Genomic DNA, 23,211 nt, shown 5'->3' with positions numbered 1-23,211 from the left:
AAAGATTCATGATTTAGTAAAACACACTCAATACCCAGCCCCACACAGATTGCATTACATGATAGATACAATAGATAGTTTAGTACATGCGTGCACCAATCTAAACATTCATTTTTTAATAAAAATTAAAGTTACAAAAAAGAAGAAGAAGATGATAATAATAATAAAAGAGTTTAACGATTTTTTTTAACAACTAATATTACACTATTGGGATTCCACCATTATCCTTTTATTCTACACCCTTAACCTTACCACATATTCTACAAAGATAACGATTTATCTCTCATTCTCTCAAGTTAATTAATTTGAAAGTTTGTCAGGTCTTTTTTATCGTAACAATTTTTATGCGTAGACAAAAGAATTATAGTCAATTAATTATATGAGTGTAGTTATTTATAAAATATATAATTTTATCTTCATATACATATATCAATTCAAAACATCAACTAAACATGATATATATCAACAGTGATAGCATATTAAAAAAATACACAAATAAACGAATGTTTCATATTGATTCTCATAACTTCCATTATATTACGCGCGCGACTTGTGGCCAGAGCCGGGTTGGGTAGTTGATACAACTGACCTCGAAAATTTTTTAGTGCCATCAACTATCTGATACTTATTTTTTTATGTGTAATATATGTAATGTATGAAAACTAACCACGATTTACAATAAAGAGTAATTTTTTTGTGTTTATGTCTTATGATGTTAAAACTCTTTATTTTATTTCAATAATTAGGGTAATTTATACTATGTATATCATAAATTTTTTATAAATATATATATATATATATATATATATATATATATTGCATAGATTGTTTGAGAAAAAAAATGCAGACTGATAGGCATATCATGAATTATTGAGGGTTGCAAATACATGTAAATATGCATAATCTCACATGCTAACATGTGATATATTTTAACAACAATAAGAGAGTGGGGTGTCACTTTGGGACATCAAAAGGTTATCCCATGTGATTTCAAAATCCCATCTTTCACCACCTCCATCATCTATAATTATTAATTAGAGAGATAAGATTCCATTAATTTAATCAAATATTTTATAATATGTATATGCAAATAGTTAGATATTTACAACCTATTTTTATTCACTAGCTAATATCCATAATTACACTATTTGTGAGAATAAAATGTAAATAAAATGGGCTTTTTATTAGTTTTCACTTGAACTCATCAAGGTATATACCATCTAAAAAAAACGGTGTTTGTTTTTCTTTTGAGAAAAAAATATTATGACGGGCGCAAATGTAATAAGTGTGTATGTTGTCTCTAGTCTAGCTTTTTTGCTGGTCTAGTTGATTGATTCTTTCAATAAAATTAGTCTCGTTCAAAAAAATAAATTTAAAGAAAATCATTAATTGTTAAATAAATCTATTAAAAATATTGGAAATTTTAGCTTTTAAGTTATTATTGAAATAATATCTTATAGTTAAAAGAATATAATAAGGATGATATGACAATCTCACATTTATTTTTTTAACCTCTCTTTTTATTTATTTTACTTATCCATGGATCATGAATCAAAATCATTTTGACAGTTGAGTTATAAATTAGTCAAATTTCTCTCATAATCTTCTAATTTCTATCTCATTTATCCTAGCTATTTGTAGGTTATGGGTCAAAATCATTGTGGCAATTGAGTTATAAAATATACAAGAATCTTGAAGTAATATATTTATTGAAAAAAAAGTAGAAATATAATAGTTAAACAAGTAGAAAATAGTCGAGAGGAATATTTTTTTAGAGTTGGTTTGTACATTCGATATTCAGTTTTTTCCCATGTACATTATATGTTGCATTATCAAGGGTAATTAGCATACGTGGACTAAAACTATTAATAGTGAATGACCATAGGCATACTTATGATAAAACAACAAATGTTGTATATAAAAAGATTTTTTCAAATCTATAAATTTGAGATTCTAAACTTTTTATTTTTTCAAATCTACAAATCTATAAATTTGTCAAACTTTTTATTGTTTCAAATCTATAAATTTCAAATCTAAAGATTTTTACCTTTATTTTTTTTTCTTTATTTCAATAACGGATCTTATTTATTTTTTTGTTTGACAAATTCCGTGTAATACACGGGTTCAAACGCTAGTAATTGTATATACAACTATGCATAAATTGTTATATTAAGCACATTACGTTAGTGGTGTTTATGAGTTTATTATATATTTTTTTAATATATTTTATATGTTTTATATTTGATTTATTGACATCATATGGTGTAGTATTAATTAAACGTTGTATTATGATATTATATGATCTTATACTTTAGGTATGAAAAATATAAATAATACAACACATAAAGAGTCTTGCATCATATTCAAGCTCGGTGTGTTTATTAACGGTATTTGGGTATTGCCTAAGATAAGAAGGATGCGGTCACATGGGTATCACAAGACAGAACAATTTATTTTATATCCATTGTCAAGATTTGTATAATTGTAGAGAGAGAGAGAGGGGATCATATAATAAATATATAAAATTATAAATGCGTGTAATTATGTATTTATGTAGAGAGAGAGAGAGACTATATATTCATTCAGGACAAATTATTTTATAAACATTCTTGTTCTTTTAATCTTAATATATTGTTTGTAAGGTATGATTCTTGGCTCTCTTGTTTGATCAACATCTTGGCTTCGGTATTAGATATTTTCTTCTCACGGTTTCAATTATGTCATTTTCAACTTTTTTGTCATTTCAGTGGATAATACAATACGTTTTTCCTGAAAAACTTTTGGTCAAATGATCAAAATACACCTATTTTAAAACTTTTGGATGCTTTTGATTATTTGAATAGACTTAGATTATCCTCATTTCCATTAAAATTTCCAACTCCATATATAAAAAAACATTTTTTTAAATTTAGTTATTCTTTCACGTCTCATTCTTCATCTACATCTTTATACACTCTTATATTATTATTTGTTTCTTCCATTTCTTAAGTACAAATCAAAATGTTTGACGTACGCACAAACAAAAATGCTTGAGATACGGTCTTTAAACCTTGGAGATTTGAATAGTGAAGCTCCACTTTAGCGATTCACTAAGGAAAATCTTTATACTTTGGAGATGATGATTCGGAAGAAAGAGAATGATATAAAAACTCCATTGCGAGTCGTACTCCAAAATGGAGCTAGCAATGACACAAAGGGATCTTTATTTAAAGTGAATTGGGAATTTATATAATTATTATATTGACTTAATATTAAACTTAGTAACTTAATGTGTCATTAATTTAATTATGACATCAATTATTTTTTGCAATGAATCTAAGCCCACAAGGAAAAAAATGAAGGGAGGAAAGTGATACGAATATACGACACAGGCTGATTACGCCCATAAGCGCAACGTGTGTGGGCTAAACACGTAAGGATAGCCCAAGAAAAAGCCCATGAATGGTGAAAGATGACAAAGCATATTTTATTATCATTCACATGTTTGACAACCTCTGCCCTAGTAAATGCCGAGTTAACAAGAGGCCTGAATGATTAAGAGACTCTCAGTCTTAGCCAGTAAGTGCTAAGTACATCGTGTGGTGGTGATGGATCGAGAAGGTTGGTGTGTGCGTGAGTGACAGACTAAGGTTTATGAATACATGTAAAGAGACAAAGAAGTAACATTTTCATTTATCATCATTTTAAAAATTAACGGCTAAGATCAAGGTTTGCTGACTGATACAGATGTGGCATTCTAGTGAACCAAACACACTTAATGTTAACTGTTCAATGAAATCATTTAGAGGCTACCAAAAACCCCAAATCTTAGTAGTTGGTTAGCTCACTTTTCCCATGTTCACATGATGATGATATCATACCTTGTTTTCTGTTTCGTGTTGTTCCTTAAGGTGAATCAATAAAATGGAATATAGAATGTGTTATCGGTAATTTTACTAGTAAATGACTTGGATATAATATTTTGATTGGATTACTTAAGTTTTATACTTATAATCATCTCATTATCGTTTACTAAACTTTTAGTTACCTTACATATAAATTTAAATTCATTTTTTAAAATTTATAAAACACGAACAAACTTATCAGTTTAAAATGTTCTCATTCTAAAACAATGGTTATACTCCATCCGTCTCATTATAAGTGACCACATTTCCTTTTTTATTTGTCTCATTACAGGTGTCTACTTTCAAATTTATTAGTCAATTTACAAGTTTACCCTTAAAACACACAACTAATATTAATAAACAATATTGATGGAACCACTTTTCAAGGGCATTATTGTCATTTAGTAAGAAAAAAAAGTAATCAATCAATCCATCTTAAATTTTGTGTTTTTCAAACCTAGACACTTATAATAGAACGGAGGGAGTAAAAATCAACGCATAGACACTGGTTACTCAACAATAATCCCCAACTACTCCTCGCTCAGGTCAAGTACTCGGTGACTCAAGCTTCAAGCTCCCTAGTCAACCGAGTTAACGGTGCGTAGCGACTTAAAAAAATATTTATCAATGCATTAAGTACACATAACAAAGCACAGTCACAGTGTAGCTAATAATATAAATCCTGGAAAGAGTAATTCCCTTATCCCTCCAACTGAATGGCTGTTATTTGCACACACGCACACACACACACACACAATTGCAGTACACACCATATATGATATATATAACCATCAACCATCTCTGTGTGTGTCACCAGTATCTCTCTGTCTGCAAGAATGGCGACTCTGCAAACCATGGCCTTCTCACCACCACTCTCTCATTCCTCTCAAAAACCTCGTCTTCTTCCAGGTATGTTTAATTAATTAACATCTTCAATCATCTTCATACTTTATTATAATAATGCTTCAATTAGGAGGATAATACGGTGCTAGTTTGCTTGATTTTGATTACGAGAAATATTATTAGTATTTTAGTGTTGTTGATTGATTGGTGGTGTTCATCTAGAGCTCAATGTGATACTGAACGAACTGTGTTAGTTGCGTTTTAGGGATTTCTAGATCTAATTCTGATACTCAACGTTGTGAACGGTTCGGCTGGAAGTTCGCTTATGTTTGTTTGTTTAATATATGAACAAACATGAATAAGGAATTTCGTTTGATTAACTAAATGAACGAACATGAACAGAGGTCGTGTTTGTGAAAGTTTGATAATGTGTGCTTGTTTCTGTTTGTTCACTAAAGGTTTTTGTTATACTTTTTAATTACTTATCAAAAATATAAATTATTAATTAAATACTGAAATTAAGACAGATGCGTAAATCATGACGAACAATGATTTACGTGTTTTATATTAATAAGAAACGATTGAAAAATGAAATTTCGAGAAAATTATTGGTTGACGGAATTTGAACCTTCTGAGTCTGACAGCTAGGCCACATGATCTGGCTTGACGAGACCTTTTTGTTCACTGGTACGGGCCTCGTAATTCCTAGCCCAAGTTATGCTCATTTGAAGTATCTGTCTTTTCTGCCTTGTTTCCCCTTGTCTAGCTGGTCTATGTGAGAGTCTGCTAACTCAATGATCAGCTCCTCATCAATGCTGGACAATGTTAGTTAACGAAAAGTCCTGGAGGGTGAATTGATCTTTTTGTATGATAATGGCTTGAAGAATTTGTGTTTGACTGCATGTTGTTTATTAGTTATTATTTTATCTCTAGTTGAATACGATGGTAGTTATTAACGTTTTATCGTTATTCTTATTCACCAATACAGTTTTTTTTTTAAAATTCTTTTGAATTCTTTTAACATCTTTGATTGTTTGTGTGAACAGGGATGACATCAGGAACTGTTTGGCACAGTTCACGTTCTTCATTCAATGGACAGGCATTAACCACACCGGTTTTCAAGGCAGAATCTGAGAATTAAAACCTCTCGCACATTTACACTTACTATACAAATGGTCAAACCATCAATTCAGTTCATACCTGGTAAAGATGAACAGACAATACCAGATGTGAAGCTGACAAAATCAAGAGATGGAACCAATGGTATGGCCATTTTCAAGTTTGACCAACCATCTGTCTTTGACTCATCTGGTGAAGTTGGAGACATTACTGGATTTTACATGATTGATGATGAAGGCACACTGCAATCAGTTGATGTTAGTGCCAAGTTTGTGAATGGTAGACCTGCAGGGATTGAAGCTAAGTATGTGATGCGGACCCCACGTGACTGGGACCGGTTTATGCGGTTCATGGAGCGTTATGCTAATGTCAACGGCTTGCAATTCGTCAAAAGCTAAACTGCAATGTATATACTTTCTCTCTTCATTTTCATTAACTCTTGCTGCTATTGTGTTTTTGTATACTTTTAATTAGGTCATTGAAATTTGACATATTTGACGTATCATTTAGTGGCATAGATTCACCTAATGTGAGTACTATTTTCAAATGATATGAAATAATACATTCTTTATGTTGAATCTTTTGAGTCTTCATCAAATGATAAAGAATCCAATACTTTAAAACTTAAATATGCAAATAACCTTAACCTTAATACTCCTACTAATGAATCTTGCCAATTGACTTTGTGACTAGAATAGGACTTTGAGTCTTGATTTTGTTATCCTTTAAGTTAATCCATGTCAATTTCCCTTCACTAAACCTCCCTCTTTTAGACCCTGTTGACCTTTTCAAGATAAACCAAACCCGGTAAGTTAAACTCTGATTTGATCGTGAAAACGACAGCCTCCTTGGTTTGACCCGCACTTTGACTCCTTCAGGTGCAACCACTTTAACTGTGTAAGTAGACTTAGATTCTCCCACATTTGTCACACGCCTTTTGACCATCTTACTAGTCATCCCGGATTTGAAAATCACAGAAATTGAAGGGTAATTTAGACTAAAACCCTTGTTCTTTTTCATAATGTCTTGACAGCTCACATTCCTGTGAGTGATAGTAAAAATCTCTGATTTTGTGTACCGAATGCTACACAAATGCATGATATAATCATTTGGTGTAATATCATATATCAATCCTGGTTCTATAGCTCTTTCTGGATTCACATGTCCCGCTCCCATAGCAAGAATCCCAGCCGGTTTATTCCCGTCCATGATAGGCTTCCCATAATGATCCGCCACATCAGCAGTGGTCATCAGGGCGGACTTGATGGCAGCAGGGCTCCATTTTGGATGTGCTGCCCGTATTAAAGCCGCAAGCCCGCCAACATGAGGACATGACATAGATGTCCCCGACATAATCGTGAAGTTGGCTCTTCTAGAATCTTCTGGAAGGCCTGAGGGACCCAAGTTTTGTGGCCAAGCTGCTATAATATTAACACCTGGAGCAATGACATCCGGTTTAGGTATCACTGGGTCCATAAAACTCGGTCCCCGTGATGAAAACTGAGCCACTGATGGTGCTCTAGCTCTTCCGATCACGGTCCCATCGAATATAATTCGGCCCGTGGGTCGTCTTGTTGAGTTGATATAACTCTTTAACTGAACCGAATCTGAAAACCCGATCAATGTGGCTGGTAAAACATGTGCATCGATCGAGTCTTCTTCCAAGTTTATTTCTGTGTTTGCTAGAATCATGGCGGCACCGCCAGCTTCTTTGACTACTTGACCTTTCTCTGCCCGCCCGTTAACACCCCGATCACAAACCACCATTTTTCCTTCTACTTTCTTTCTTGGGAGAGAACCCTTAAAGCAGTAATTACTCCCTCGGTCTCCACTCGCTAAGTAAACAATTTCTAACTGTTTTTCGTGTGAGATCCCGGGGTACACAGATTCTCCATAAAGTATCTTCCCGTTCCCGATACGAACCACAGCCGGGAACCGCCGGTCAAGTGTGCTAGCACCAATGGTGGTAACCCATGGGGCCACATTGGCAACCGAGTTTGCTATCGGCCCGTTATTACCCGCAGCACATATAACCGATATCTTATGCTCCATGGCCCGAAAACTACCAATTGCAATGCTGTCATCATAAAGCGGGATGGGAAAACCACCAAGCGATAACGAAAGGACATCAACCCCGTCTCTAATCGCCTCGTCCATTCCAGCCAAAATATCCGAGCTATAACATCCACTAAACCAACACACTTTATATATAGCAATATGGGCTCCGGGTGCCATACCCCTCGCGGTCCCGGCTCCATTTCCGAGCACACTCGCCATCGGGACCGCGGTCCCTGCTGCGGTTGACGCAGTATGGGTCCCGTGCCCGTGTGAATCCCGAGGTGACAAATACTCCGCCACGTCATCTTCCGACGGTGTCGATGAGGTGACACTATGACCCTTACTAAAATACCGTGCACCGATGAGCTTTCGGTTACAGTTATTATCATTAAAGTTTTCCCCATGCTGGCAAACCCCTCTCCATTTTCTGGGAACCGGTGGCATGCCTCGGTCATCAAAGCTCGGGCTCTCGGGCCACACACCCGTGTCAAGCACTCCAACGATGGACCCTCGGCCGAACCCCGACTTGACCCACGCACCACTTTCATCAGTCGGGCTTAACCCCAAGAACTTGTAAGAGTAAGTGGTGTGGAGTTTGTGGACACGGTCCGGTCTTATGGCTATAACATGTTGTAGCTTATGCATCGATTCTAGCTCGGAGTCAGTGAGCCTCGCCGCAAAGCCTTCCATGGCCGAGTGGTAAGAATACAAAAGACGCGAAGACGGGTCCTCATCCGTTACAGTTTTTTCAAGAACCGAAAGGTGCCAGTGTAGTTTAGAGGCGAAAACCGAGGCGGGCATTGCTTCGGGATGGAGCTGGACAATGTAGGTATTAAGCGTGTGTCGATCAGCATAGGCTAGGGTCGAAAACGAGTATAGTAAAACAGTGTAAAACATGAGGAAGGCTTTGAGTGCCATTGTAGTGTACTACTAGTGTAATGTAAGTTTAGTGATGAAGAAAGTGGTGCATTTGGGGGGTATTTATGTGCATGGTTTTGAAAGTGAAAGAGAGACTGAAATCCTCTGAGTGAAAGAATGATAAAACTCGTGAATAATAAGAGCTCTTCATCACGAGGATCTTTTGGTAAATGAACAGAGAAGATATGATTTTGTGGGGGCTCTTGTCTTCAGGGAGCTTGGCTTTCACGGGATGTTTTTTGTGGGTGTTTATTACTACTACATGGCTAAATTCTGAGGTTATTTTGGTCATTTCGACTTGTTTTTTTTTACATTTATTGTACCATATATCACACGACTACATTTAATTCTCAACAGGCTCCAAAAACAGAAACATTTTTTCCCACAATAAATGAAATGATTCAGTTGAAAACTTGAAATCAGTCAATGGTTTTGGATTTATAGTTTGATGAATTTGAATAGGAATAGTATATTATTCGTGCTAAAGATGTGTTATCCTTAATCTCATGTAACCCGAACACAACCGGTTGACAAGTCAAAATAGGTTATATATGTTTTTAAATTTTTGTTTTCTAATTTTAAATGGATTGACGAGTTGACATATTTAGCTTTAACTTTTAACTCAACTTAGACATGAATGTGTTCTCAAATGAGTTGGGAATGCCAACCAAAAGACGACGCAACATGTTTATTAGACCATGAGGTATGGGGTGTGGAAACTAGGCGTGTGATTATGTGGAGTGGCTCCACGTCGTGGAACACCGTGTCCCCTATATGTGGACTGCGGGTGGCTGTGGAGAATTCCACATGTGTGGAAGCATCTTAACGACTATATTACTGTTTTAAACATCTAATTTAATAAATAATAATACTTTTTATACGTATAATTCTTTCATGCCAATTCTTTTATACACTTTCAAGTACGGATGAGCAAAACAAGTACTGGTATTTCTCGAATTTTATCTTCGATACCGGCACCAGTACTCGCTCATCCCTACTTTTAAGATCCCAATCATTTTTATCCTTAAATATCTTATTGTTTTTATTTTCCTCTCGATGATAGGATGTCGTAGCACCGGTTAACAATCGGTAGCATTATAGTGGACATTTCAAAAGTGACTAGTCAATTTTCACTTTGTGAAAAGTGTAAACCCTCTGTCCCTACCCAACATCCTATAGTTTTAGATAACTACCCGTAAGTTAATTTTTTTTTTCTTTTTGTCAAATTTAATTAATATAAAAAATCCAAAACCAAGAAAAACATATCCGAATGATCATCGTTATTCCTAGAAACTGAGCACCCCGCATAAATATCTTTTCAAAACCAAGAGTTTTGATTTTTTTTTTTTTAAATCTTATAATTAGTCTCAAATCTTAAACAAGTCCCTATTGAGAATTAAAATCTTCTAAAAATTTTCATTTTTATTTCCTCATCTGTTCATCCATTTTCTTATATAACTTACAAATAAAAGACAACACTCAATTTCATTAAAATCAGGGAAAAGCTATAACCACATGAATACTAGCTATAATCAGTTACATAAAAATCTTAACCTGAAGAACAAAGATACACTAGCACCGGTACACATAATATGCTCGGTGACGTGGCTGCGGGAGACAGACCACCATTAAGACTAGAGCAAGAACTATAACAAGGAAAATCCCCTTCATGTCCATCTCTTCATCTTCAGAGCAACAACAGCCTCCCATCTCTGCTTTTTTTTCTATGGGTGTTGAATATTATTGGAGAAAATGAGGGTTTGTTGTTTTATAGGATTCAATAAGTACAACTTGGGCTTAAAAATGACTCTAGAGTAGACTATTTAATGGTCAACTACTGACTTGGTTTACACTTTTTGGTGCATTAGGTGATACTTGCTATCATATTCTAGCTTGTATTATGTTAAGAGTTAGTTGCCACCTAATTAGGTGAATTTATGCAATAAAGTTTCAAACAAGTTATAAATGGGTTTCTAGATTGAACTAATAACTTACATATAATTTTATTCTATTTTTAATTTTAAACGTGATTAGTTTAGGTACAATCCAAATTCCTAACATGACTTAGTTAAATTAGTACACAAGATGTTTATTAATATTAAACAAGTTAGACTAAACAACCCAAATTAAGCTTGTTCATTGGATATTTGGATTTTGGACCCTTTAGGCATGCCCTACAATATTTGGACACTCCCACCGACATACAAAAATATTATATCATGAATCATGATAACATGCATGCCATACATCGTTTGGACAAAACTACTAAATACATTGAGGTTATGTGTCATGGTATCTCCCACATACATATGTGTCACAAATACATGCGGTTACAAGCAATATTATTGGGGTACGGGTACCCTACAATAGTCTAGATAAGTCGTTATATTTTAACAAAATTTAAAGAGAGGCCATCATGATATTCTATTTCTAAAGAGAGATCGGTTTAGAGAAGTATACCCAAGTCATTATTATAGATATAACTTTTATATGAAAACAATACTGTACGTTGCTTACTTCACCCATGACATATGTACTTGAAAAGGTAGGTCACAGCAGGGCCCAGTTGGACCCGCAAGACTCACCTTGAAGAGGGACGTCTGCGCAAAGACCAACTGGTTCCGCAGGACCCACCATGCTCAGAGAGATGAAGACCTTACGCGCAGTACGCCAGCTGTTCCCCGCAGGAAAAGCCTCCCAATGGTGAAGTACCCCGCCTGTTCCCGCAGCTGCGGATACAAGCCATCAGGGAAGGCTACCCGCACTAATAGCAAGGCTACACGCACAAGGCACTAACTCTCAATAATTCAGTAATGTCACCTGAAGAAGGAATGAGCAAGGCGGGAATACTCCCGCCCAAATGAGCCAGTCCGTACGCTTCTGGAGGATCTTTTGTACTACCTGCCAAGGTATGGACAAAATAGACAAGATCTGACCAAAGCAGCCCATGAACCAATCACAGGGTGACAGCTCACTGACAACAGTACGACGAGGAGCACGCTCTAGTACAAAATGTCACTATCAGCCGCTGCCTACTCACCAACCCTTGTCGTGGCACGTACATAGCCTGCAGTTGGTGGAAAAGGAATAGTACACAGCCGGCCATGTCACTATCAGCCGCTGCCTACCCACCAACCACCAGCATGGCACGTGCGTAGCCCACAGTTGGTAGAAAAGGAATATTATACAGCTGGCTGTACCTGCTTGGAAACCTACCTTCGGCTATAAATACTCCAACACCTTGGAACGGTATCATATACTATCTTATACCATCACATATCTTATCTGCTCTAGCTATTTCTCTTAATATACACTTGTATTCAGAGCAATCTAGTCTGATTCTCACGCCGGAGGGTGGTCACAAGGAGGTACCCCCCCTTCTCAGTGACGAGCTCACGGTGTCTGTTTTGCAGGTATCAGAAGAATAACCATCTTTGCCGGACCTAACCCTCGTGGGAAACATCTACTTGACCCTAAGATTATCCGTAATCTGCCGGGGTAACTTAGTGTTTCTTCATTGGCGCCATCCGTGCATAAAAGCTAGAACTAATTTTCAGTTTTTTCAAAACCTCTGGAAAGATGGTTAAGGTTACTCCGATGCCAAGGCCAACGAGTGACCAAGAAACTCCGGTAACCACAACCCCAGCTACTGGGGGGAACACCGGCGAGTACACAATTTTTACGAACACTACCCCGGTTACCCAAGCCGGGGCAAGTGCAGTAAATAATCCTCCCCTGGGATTCACCGATACCCAGTTTGAGAGACAACAGACGAGGCTCCCCCGCCAAACACTTGATCAAGTTAAAGCGTGGGCGGAAGCACGTCAGAAGGAATTCCAAGCTGAGTTGGATGAACGCTTACGTTCACTCCAACAGGCTGACGAATTCGGAAGCACTCGACAACAGCTCAACATGAGTAATGAGTGCGAGTATGATAAAGATTGGGAAGAGTCCGACAGTGACGCAAACCCTCGTCATAGGGCGAAAGAGAAGCGCAAGGAAACGGACTTCCAACCAAGAAGGAATTTTGGAGAAACCTTCAAACCAAGGAACGCGGGGGGAAACCCACGTGACTTCTCCAAAGCCTTTAGACCAACTGTTACAAATGCGGGAACGTCCAAGTTTGCAAGGGACATTGCGGAAGCAATCGCCCCGAAGAGTGCCAAACAGATGTCCAACATCGGCACTTATGATGGTATATCCGACCCAGATGATCACTTGAACAGATTCATAGCGGGGGCAACCGTCAGCAACTGGACGGAACCCACGTGGTGTTATATGTTCCAGATGACGCTGGTTGGAGCGGCCAAGGCGTGGTTTGATCGTTTACCGGTCCACCACATCTATGATTGGGCGGACTTCCAACACAAGTTCAACCAGCACTTCAGCCAACAGAGGAAATATACTGAAGAGCAGTGGACGATCCTCAACTGCGTTAGAGAAGATGATGAATCTTTACTAGACTTCATCACTCGCTTCAACTCGAAAAAGTTGGGTCTGGGCACCATAAGCGAAGATCTTGTTCGCGCCGCTTTCATCCAGGGCGCCGAATACCCAGAGCTTATCCGCACGTTGACGGGTAAAGACGGCATGCCATCCACATGGGATGCCATCATGACGGCGGACAAGCGATTTGCCGAAACGGAGAAGCAACTGGGTAGGGATCTTCCCCAGAGTACAAACCTCTACACGCAGAGGACTAGAGAAAACAACGTCCGGACCGCCCGGCAAAACAAAAAGAGGAAGCTAGGTATTTGGCAGTCAAGGGTAAACTTTGACACCTCATCCAGCTCTCGCCCTCTAGTAGGCGGAAAGGATAACATGCAGTCGTCGAACCGGAACTCCAGATGGACGCCACTCACCAAAAGCGTCACCGAGATATTTGCCACCGAGAGACTCCCATGGCCAGAGGCTCCAATAATCCGACAGCGTCCAAACGCTGATCAAAGCAAATCCTGTGACTTCCACAGGACAAAAGGCCACACCACGGAGGAATGCGTAGCCTTGAAGGACGTCGTCGAAGCATTCGTCAGAAATGGGAAACTCACTCACCTCGTGGCGTAATGGACGCTAAGCAGGCTAATGCGTGTAGAACCCCAGTTGGGGAAAACACGGATGAAACTGCAGCTTCAATGTTGGAGACTACATACTGCGTAAACAACGAGATTCCGAACCAGGTGCATATCGGCTCGAAAGGCTCGATGACACCCCCATCCCAAGAACATGGAAGGGAGCTCAATTACACAGGCTGCATGTAGATCAATTCCAAACTTGTAAAGAAAAGGCCTAGAGCCACTTCTAATGGAAATGATTCTCCAAATCACATTGACGCTGATGGTCTTACATTTATACTTATGAACTTTCCAGACTGATATGCCGGTATTCACCGCATAAATATGGAAAGAAGTAAGTCGTTGCGTGTGGAAGGCGGCAAAACCCGCATAAACACAAAAAAAAGGTAAAAAATTTTAAGGAAAAGATGAGGAAAACCTTCACGCAGGTCAGTTATAGGTAAAGTTTGGTCATCCCACTAAATGAAAGTGACGGTCCTACCCGCACAATCATGATAGAGGAAGCTGAACACTAACCTATTGTCAACCACGCGTCGAAAGGTTAACTTATTTAAAACACTTAGAAAATTTCTAAGGAAAAGATGAGGAAAACATTCACGCATGTCAGATATATGTAAAGTTTAGCCATCCTACTAAGTGAAAGTGACGGTCTTACCCGCACAATCACGAAAGAAAGCAAAACTTTAACCTATCATCTGCCACGTTGAAAGGTTAACTCATCCAAACTACTCAAGAAATTGCTAAGTTAAACTAAAATATGCGTGAAACAAAGATTCAAAATAAGAGGGAATACACCCCCTTACCTTGGTAACCAAGAAACCGTAAGACAAGTGCGGGTACAGTGTCAAGGCGAAACCCTTCACATACTTAGCACCTGCAGGGAATTGAAGCCAAGAATACCTTGGTAACCAAGAAACTGTAAGACAAGTGCGGGTACAGTGTCAAGGCGAAACCCTTCACATACTTAGCACCTGCAGGGAATTGAAGCCAAGAATACCTTGGAAGTCAAGTAACTATAAGACGAGTGCGAGTACAGTGTCAAGGCGAAACCCTTCACATACTTAGCACTTGCAGGGAATTAAAACCAAGAAGGATCTTCTGGGCCATGCTTGTGGAAAGGGAAATAACATCCCCGCATAGCGGGAACGTTGAGAACTAGATTGTTTGAAGCTCCAAGATGGAATTGGTTGTTTAACATAATTGATCACTATGTCTAAAACTACCAAAACCTCGTGGAGAATCTACACAAGTGAAACTCAACGCTCCTGACTTGCGAGGAGGTTACACACCTACCCGCATCATACCCAAAGATCAAGCAGAAAAGTCGGGAATTTCTGCACGTGACATTAGGAAAACCGCGGAAAGAATCCCCATGGAAAACCTTAAAACTAAAAACCCTTTTCAAAACCCTTTGCTTAAGTCCAAAAGTTCACCTCACTTATTAACAATTCATGAGAACATTGGACTGGGGGGACTTGAAGAGGTAGGTCCCAGCAGGGCCCAGTTGGACCCGCAAGACTCACCTTGAAGAGGGACGTCTGCGCAAAGACCAACTGGTTCCGCAGGACCCACCATGCTCAGAGAGATGAAGACCTTACGCGCAGTACGCCAGCTGTTCCCGCAGGAAAAGCCTCCCAATGGTGAAGTACCCCGCATGTTCCCGCAGCTGCGGATACAAGCCATCAGGGAAGGCTACCCGCACTAATAGCAAGGCTACACGCACAAGGCACTAACTCTCAATAATTCAGTAATGTCACCTGAAGAAGGAATGAGCAAGGCGGGAATACTCCCGCCCAAATGAGCCAGTCCGTACGCTTCTGGAGGATCTTTTGTACTACCTGCCAAGGTATGGACAAAATAGACAAGATCTGACCAAAGCAGCCCATGAACCAATCACAGGGTGACAGCTCACTGACAACAGTACGACGAGGAGCACGCTCTAGTACAAAATGTCACTATCAGCCGCTGCCTACTCACCAACCCTTGTCGTGGCACGTACATAGCCTGCAGTTGGTGGAAAAGGAATAGTACACAGCCGGCCATGTCACTATCAGCCGCTGCCTACCCACCAACCACCAGCATGGCACGTGCGTAGCCCACAGTTGGTAGAAAAGGAATATTATACAGCTGGCTGTACCTGCTTGGAAACCTACCTTCGGCTATAAATACTCCAACACCCTGGAACGGTATCATATACTATCTTATACCATCACATATCTTATCTGCTCTAGCTATTTCTCTTAATATACACTTGTATTCAGAGCAATCTAGTCTGATTCTCACGCCGGAGGGTGGTCACAAGGAGGTACCCCCCCTTCTCAGTGACGAGCTCACGGTGTCTGTTTTGCAGGTATCAGAAGAATAACCATCTTTGCCGGACCTAACCCTCGTGGGAAACATCTACTTGACCCTAAGATTATCCGTAATCTGCCGGGGTAACTTAGTGTTTCTTCAGTACTAGAGCAAGAAACTTTAACATCAACAAAAAAGTGACAAAATAACTATATGGAAAAACCTTGATTTCAAAAATATATATGTATCGTTCACACACACCATTGAAACTAATCAAACCGTCTAACCAAAGCAAACCGTTTGGTTTACGGTTGGATGTTTAACGATTCTGTGGATTTAAATGTTTGGAACATAAAAATGGTCGCGTAAATCAAAATCGGAATTAATTAAATATTTTTTCATTTTTAAAATACGTAGTTTGTTGCCCGCTTATGCACCTCTCTATTGTAATTGGATCATTTTCTTTAATAAAAATATGATTATTAAAAATACGTAGGTACTTAATTATTATGTGTATGTATTATAATCATTAATCATTTTATATACAAACTAATGATTAAAATAATAAAATTAAAAAGCTTATTTATTACATGAAACCTCTAAAACCAATTGGTCCGGCCTACCCACTAGATATGAGCAGAAATTGGGTCGATCTGAAAAAAATAACCCGACATCCGAACTTAATATTTACCGACACTGAACCGATGTCATGTAAACAGGTTCGTCTTTGGTTCTTATATTCTCCAAATTCGGGTTTAAGGTCGGTCACTGGGTCTGGACTGAGAGCAGTCTAATTCTCCAAGATTGGACCGAATGTGATTGATCCACCAGGCCCAATCAATGACCATAGAAATAAAACAAAGGCCCACTAATTTTCACATTATTATATATATATATATATTAAAAATCATTTTTCAGTTTATGAAGTAACTATTCATCAATCTCTTGGTCCTCCTTCTAACACGTCTCTCATTTGATTAACTGCATCTAACTTTCATTACAACTTTAAGAACCGTTTATAAATATAGATGTATTCAACTTCATATTAAATTGTTTCTTATTAATTAAATATAGATGAATTCGTTAAATGTTGGGTGTGAGATATATGAAATTAAAATCTGGAAATTATGTGTGCAAATTAGTAGTAAGTGGGATGAAAAAGACTATATGAGGATCGTTTGCATTTGTAGAGCACGAAGGTATTACAAGGTTAACGAAATCCGTTTGTCCAAAATCTAAAATACGAGATAGGTTTTTGGTTTTGAGGGAATACGGCAATGTTGTAAAAGTAGGATTACAAGGCCGAGTACTCTTCGAGTACTCGCTACAAGGTATGTCACCGAGGCGAGTTTCTGTAAATCCACCGAGTTACTAAGAATCGGTCAAATGTGGTCAACCTCAGCCAGAATTACATCTTATCGGTGAACTTTGACCGATTTTGACTAAAAAAAAAATTAAACATAATTGTTATTTCAATAATATTAAAGAAAAAATATCATTTTTTTAATTAATGATTAGTAATTTTTAGAATATTTTATATTTAAAAATGTATTTCTTTTATTTATATTGATATTCACCTATTTTGTTATAAATATTATTAAACTTATGATATTTGACATATATATAATAACCAAATATTAATTTTCTTTATTTTTTCTATGTCCGAGCACTCTCCGATTACTCCCCGAGTACTCCCTCCAAGGGGGTCGGTCGCCTAGCGACTTTTGCAACATTGGAATACGGTGAAATTTTTTATGGGAAAAGAGAACTTAAAAGTCTTTAATGGAAAAAGGCAAACTGAGAGTTTGTCTTACCACCGACACATGGACATCAAATGACAATTCATTTTATCGATGAAAACTAGATCTTACACAAAAGGTTCATTGATTTAAGTCAATCTATGGCCATCGTTTATAGTGCATCGTATAGGCCTATACGGCCGTATAGACATTTTTTTTATATATTATCTGACTTGCATCATACATTTTTAGCAATATTAAACGTTCTTCTTTTCGACCATTTCATGTGTTGTATAGCACCACTGAAAATTTGTCTATACGGCTCGTATAGGTCTATACGGTCGTTTAGGCTGCAAAAAGATGTTTTTTTGTTCCCTTATTAGTCATTCGTACCCTATATGACCGTATAGGCCTATACAAGTCATATAGACATGTGGGGGTGGTGTATGAGGATCACATCCCAACTATTATCGCCGATGATACTTTTTATACTGATACCACCATATTCTTTCTAAAAACTGGGTTAGACAACCTTTTGTATGACTAAAGGGAAAAAAAACTATAGCATCCGCATTTTCTTTTAAAAAATTCCTACAATCCCTTGAAGCCATACCATAAACCTACTTGGTATCTTAAAATTCGGACAAACTGTTTCTATAAGCCTTCTAAAACCCTCATGCTCTACTAAAGCAAACGGGAGCTCATATAGTATTGTCATCTTAGCTGCAGTTTATCTACTTATTTGCGCACAACTTTTCCGATTTTAGTTTCACCACTAGCACCCCTAAGACTACCCGTAGTGGGCAAAATCTTTGGGCGAATTGTGGGCGACAAGGGCTACAACACCGCCCCCGGGGGGAAATGTGGGGCGAAATTGGGGACCGGGGGGGGGGGGGGGCGCCAATTATTTGTCGGGCGAAATTCATTATTATATATTATTATATATGTTTGTGTGTTGTATATATATTAGCCTACAACACCATTATACCCACAAAAAGATTTCCTACCATTTGCTGACTTGACGCCACGTGTCGCAATTCGCACAACTTATTTCATTCACGAATAATCAGACACGCTTCGGATAACTAATTCCGAACACACTCAAAACAAGTAAACAACTTATTGATGCATCGATATAACACACAAATAGGCATAACATGGTCATTCTTGCTTAAGTTACTTGAATTCGTGTTTGCAACTCTGGTAGCTAGATATGTATGCATATTTAACTCATTAACAAGTAAAGTTTATACAATCAAATCTTCAATAGACAAGTGTCACAAGTCATTGTTTTCTATTCAAAAATTAGATTTTCTATCTAACAAAAAGTAGTGCTGAACACGTTTACAGTCTGGAAATGATTAAAAAACCTCATATTTCAGAACTTTCTTCCCTACTGGCACCACAACATAGTCAAAAAACCTGAATCTCCACAAACTGGCAACTCTAAACTGTGCACATTTGCAATGTTTGAAAATCAAAAAGGTTACCACCAATGTTTTCTTATTTTATTTAGAAGAAAAAAAGTTATGTGCATGGAAGCGTAATTTGACAGGTCAAATGTCTGAATACAATAGCTACTCGGAAACGTGCTTAACTTGGATTTTTGGTCTTTTTGTAAGTGTTTTCATGTGTCCACTTCCTACGATTAAAGATAGGTAACAAACGTGTCGGGAATCAGAGCAGTACAAAGCAGGATGAAACCAGTAAACCATGATCATCAGCGATTAAGTTAAGCTGATAGAACTCAAAAGAGAAGTAAAAAATGTAAACCTTTTCATTTGGGCATATGTGTTTTAAGTGCAATAAAAAGATAAACAGAAAGTTCATGTAAAAAGCATGTAACTATATAAATATCATTACAAAGAATCAACAATCTGACAAAACAAAGAAAAACTATATATTAGTGGAAAATTTATGATTTCTCTGTTTCCTGCTTCAATAACAGAATACGCAGGCCACAAGTAAACCTCTAATATGAAGTATCAACTGACATTTAATTTAAGCAAACACAACTAACCCTCATTACATCTTCAACCTGCTGAATGAATCAATTCATGACTCATGAGTGATCCCTTTGCTCGTTTTTCCAAGAATTCTTTGCTGCTTCTGCTGAAGACCCGTCTGACTCGCTGTTTCCTTCATTCGGTTTTGGTTTTGAGAAAAACGGGTCCCATTCATGAACACCAACATATTCACCTTCGTCTAATAAAGCAAACTTCCAACTTAATTCCTCAATAAAATCATCATTAGTGCGCCCTTCAATCATATCTTTTCTCAATCTTGTCACTTTGTCGATAATCGCTTGAACGGATACATCAAAAGCATCTTTATGAGAATCCAACTTTGACCGAGGATCAGCGTATATTAGCCTTGGAATAAGATTAATAACTTCTTCCCTCATTTGTTTAACTTGCTCTGGTGGGATTTGACTTAATCTTTCTTCTACACTGATATTTCTCTTGCGCAGATCATCTTCAGGGATGAAAACCGAATACTTTGTGTAGTTTTTAGGAAGATGCCAAGTGTACTGTGTGTATGCAGAACCGGGATGAAAGAAAACCGGGATACAACCAGCTAGCATCGAGTCAAAAGCTGATCTTCTTGTGTAAGAATCACCTTGTGGTTGTAAACAAAAAACCGAGCTTTGAAACATTTGCATTATACTACTTGGAGAATGACACTTGCTTTCACCAAGATCACATTCTAAAAGCTTTCCCACTTTTGAATCCTTGCATTGATCGATAATCTGACCTCTAATCGATTTGGGATTATCGGGACGAGGCGCACCAGCAAAACAAAACAGCCATTTTCTTTCTAAGTTCATCATACGATCCTGCCAAGCAAACACTTCAGAATCTTTTGACGGATGAAAATAAGTTGGATACGGAATTGCAAAATCATTTGCATTCCATGGACTCGATTCCACAACAAGCATCGACATGTTTTTAGCAGCTGGTAAAAACAAAAGCTTGTTCCCCCAATCCGTCTCTTCTTCACTTAACCTCCTGAAATCCCACGTGATCCGACCCGCCACAAGAAAATGATCTTTACCCCCCATTATCCCCCACTCAGGCCTCTTTTGCAACCAATCAACAAGATCAAGCGACGCAGCATCTCTCATGGATATATTATACCCCCAAAGATACCTCGCAATATCAAAACCAGCATAAAAAGGCACAAATATAGCCGCCGCAAGCGACGAATCCTTAGTCAAACACTCATACTGCTTCATACGGTTACTAAATATAACATCCACCGCAAACTGATTTGTCGCGTACCACCCATTATCCGAAAACACACCTTCCGTATTCTCCAACGGAGGCCCAAGGCCTGCATTCGTAGTGAACTTACACATGTTCGTCCACTTGCTTAAACTCCTGCACTGCTTAAGCATATCCTCATTAAACCTCGAAGGAAGATCATGCACATACACATATCTCCCACCACACGGATCACTCTTATTCTCCACCGTCCTCAACGCCTTCATAAACCCAAACTCTTTCGGTTCTTTCCTATTACCATCATCAGACTTCTGTTCATCCACAGGTTCCGGTTTCGGATCCGTAACCAAACTATCAGACGTCTGCACAACCACAGATTCCGACTGCGAATCCGTAACCAAACTATCAGATTTCTGTTCAGTTACAGATTCCGATTTCGGACCGGTAACCAAATGATCATATTTCTGGGGTTGGGGTATATCAAAATCCCTAATTTCGGGTTTAATATCATTCGGTTCGGTATGGATAACGGGATTTGAAACACTAACCCTAGGATCAGATGAAATAGAAGTGACCTGAAAGGTTCTACCACCAATAACAACAAAGTGAAAGTACAATAATACCCCCCAAAAGAATGCACATAGAAACCCTAACACACAGATTCTGGAATGTTGTGATTTATTAACCATTTTTTCCATGTGATCAGATGATGGAGTCACCGGTGAACGGCGTCTCATCAGATTTAAACAGATCAACAGATCACACACATGACGTGATAATAAGAGTTAACGAATTAACGGAATTGAATCTATGTGAAGCTAATTAGGGCACGGAATTGACGGAATGCAGGTGGATCTAGCAAGTCAAAATTAATCAGATCGAGTCAACGAGAGATTAATCAGATTATGAGATGATGATGAATTGAATGATGATACTTACAGGAGGATTTGATGGAGGCGATGAATGTGAATATGATGATTGATTGATTGATGACGAATTGGGGTTTATATATATATATATATATATATATATAAATACGTAAATTGTTGGTGGCAGTAACAGGAAGTGCGTAGGTTAGCTTGTAGGAAACTGGGGCGTAGGATAGGTTGGAAGGTGTAAGATAGCGTGGTACATCGTGTAGGGGTGTTACATGTCGGTTTGCCGAGGAGAGTGTCGGTGGTGACCATATACAAGTTATAACGCTAGGCCATGTGGAGGTATGATGACATCATTAGGAATTTATGAAAACTAATAAAAAAAAAATTAATATAAATTATCATAGAAAACATCACCAAAATGTTGCGAGATTAGCTTGGAAGCTCTAAAATGTTGTGATTACTTAATGTATATTTATAGCGAACCGGAAAGACTGAAACCGTAATTTGAGTTTACATAATAGTTATTTTTATTCACTATGAAACTCCGTCATTTAGACTAATGTATAATTGTCCTTAAACTTTTCCAGTGCTTAGTGCTCACCCAATCCTTTTAACTTTATAAGCCAAGATAATCCGGTTGGATTTAATGGTCGGTTCGGGTCAAGTCAACGCGACCGACCCGAATGTGACCCGGACTGAGTTACACCGGAGGTGACGAGATCGAAACAAATAATTAGGTGGACTAGATGTTGGTTAAAGGCTTTGTTTGGTTAATTGGGCTCAAGCCCAAATTGGTTTAACTTGATTAAACCCTGATATCATTCTATATACAGTATATGATGATATTATTAATAGAAGATAACCTCACAACTAACAAACCCTGGCAGCTCCGCCATACTCAGCCGCCGCCGCCGCCGTTTTCCGGCTGCACGGTTTTCCGGCGAGCCATTTCCGGCCGCCGCACGCCTAACACAGTCATCACCTCTTATCCTTCAGTAACCGCAAGCACCATCGCAGCTCAATATAGATCCCGGTGTTGTTGAAAGCTTCAGCAGCGATTTTCCGGCAACCTGGTTCTTTTCCGGCGACACGTTTTTCCGGCGAACCTGTTTCCGATTGAGTCCGTTGTTGTTTGCTGCTCTGTTGCTGTTCTATTTGGTGCTGCCACTGTCCGCCGCTTTCTG

At 38.2% G+C, this 23,211-nt stretch overlaps 3 pseudogenes across 1 annotated transcript; 1 reads left to right on the top strand and 2 right to left on the bottom strand.

Annotated features, from left to right (window-relative positions):
- Positions 1-4,705: 4,705 nt before the first annotated feature.
- LOC143612743 (photosystem II reaction center PSB28 protein, chloroplastic-like) lies at positions 4,706-6,325 on the top strand (annotated as a pseudogene). Its single transcript, XR_013149989.1, has 2 exons — positions 4,706-4,793; positions 5,774-6,325. The product of XR_013149989.1 is annotated as a photosystem II reaction center PSB28 protein, chloroplastic-like (transcript).
- Positions 6,326-6,418: 93 nt separating this feature from the next.
- Positions 6,419-9,203, bottom strand: LOC143612736 (subtilisin-like protease SBT1.2 pseudogene; annotated as a pseudogene).
- Positions 9,204-19,684: 10,481 nt separating this feature from the next.
- LOC143612746 (xyloglucan galactosyltransferase MUR3 pseudogene) lies at positions 19,685-22,040 on the bottom strand (annotated as a pseudogene).
- Between the last annotated feature and the right edge of the window lie 1,171 nt (positions 22,041-23,211).

This window comes from Bidens hawaiensis, unplaced genomic scaffold (assembly GCF_021521415.1).
Source record: "Bidens hawaiensis isolate Kalapana, Puna unplaced genomic scaffold, B.hawaiensis_p1.1 tig00035468_1, whole genome shotgun sequence".
Lineage (NCBI taxonomy): Eukaryota > Viridiplantae > Streptophyta > Magnoliopsida > Asterales > Asteraceae > Bidens > Bidens hawaiensis.
This window is presented reverse-complemented; position numbering and strand designations above follow the sequence as displayed.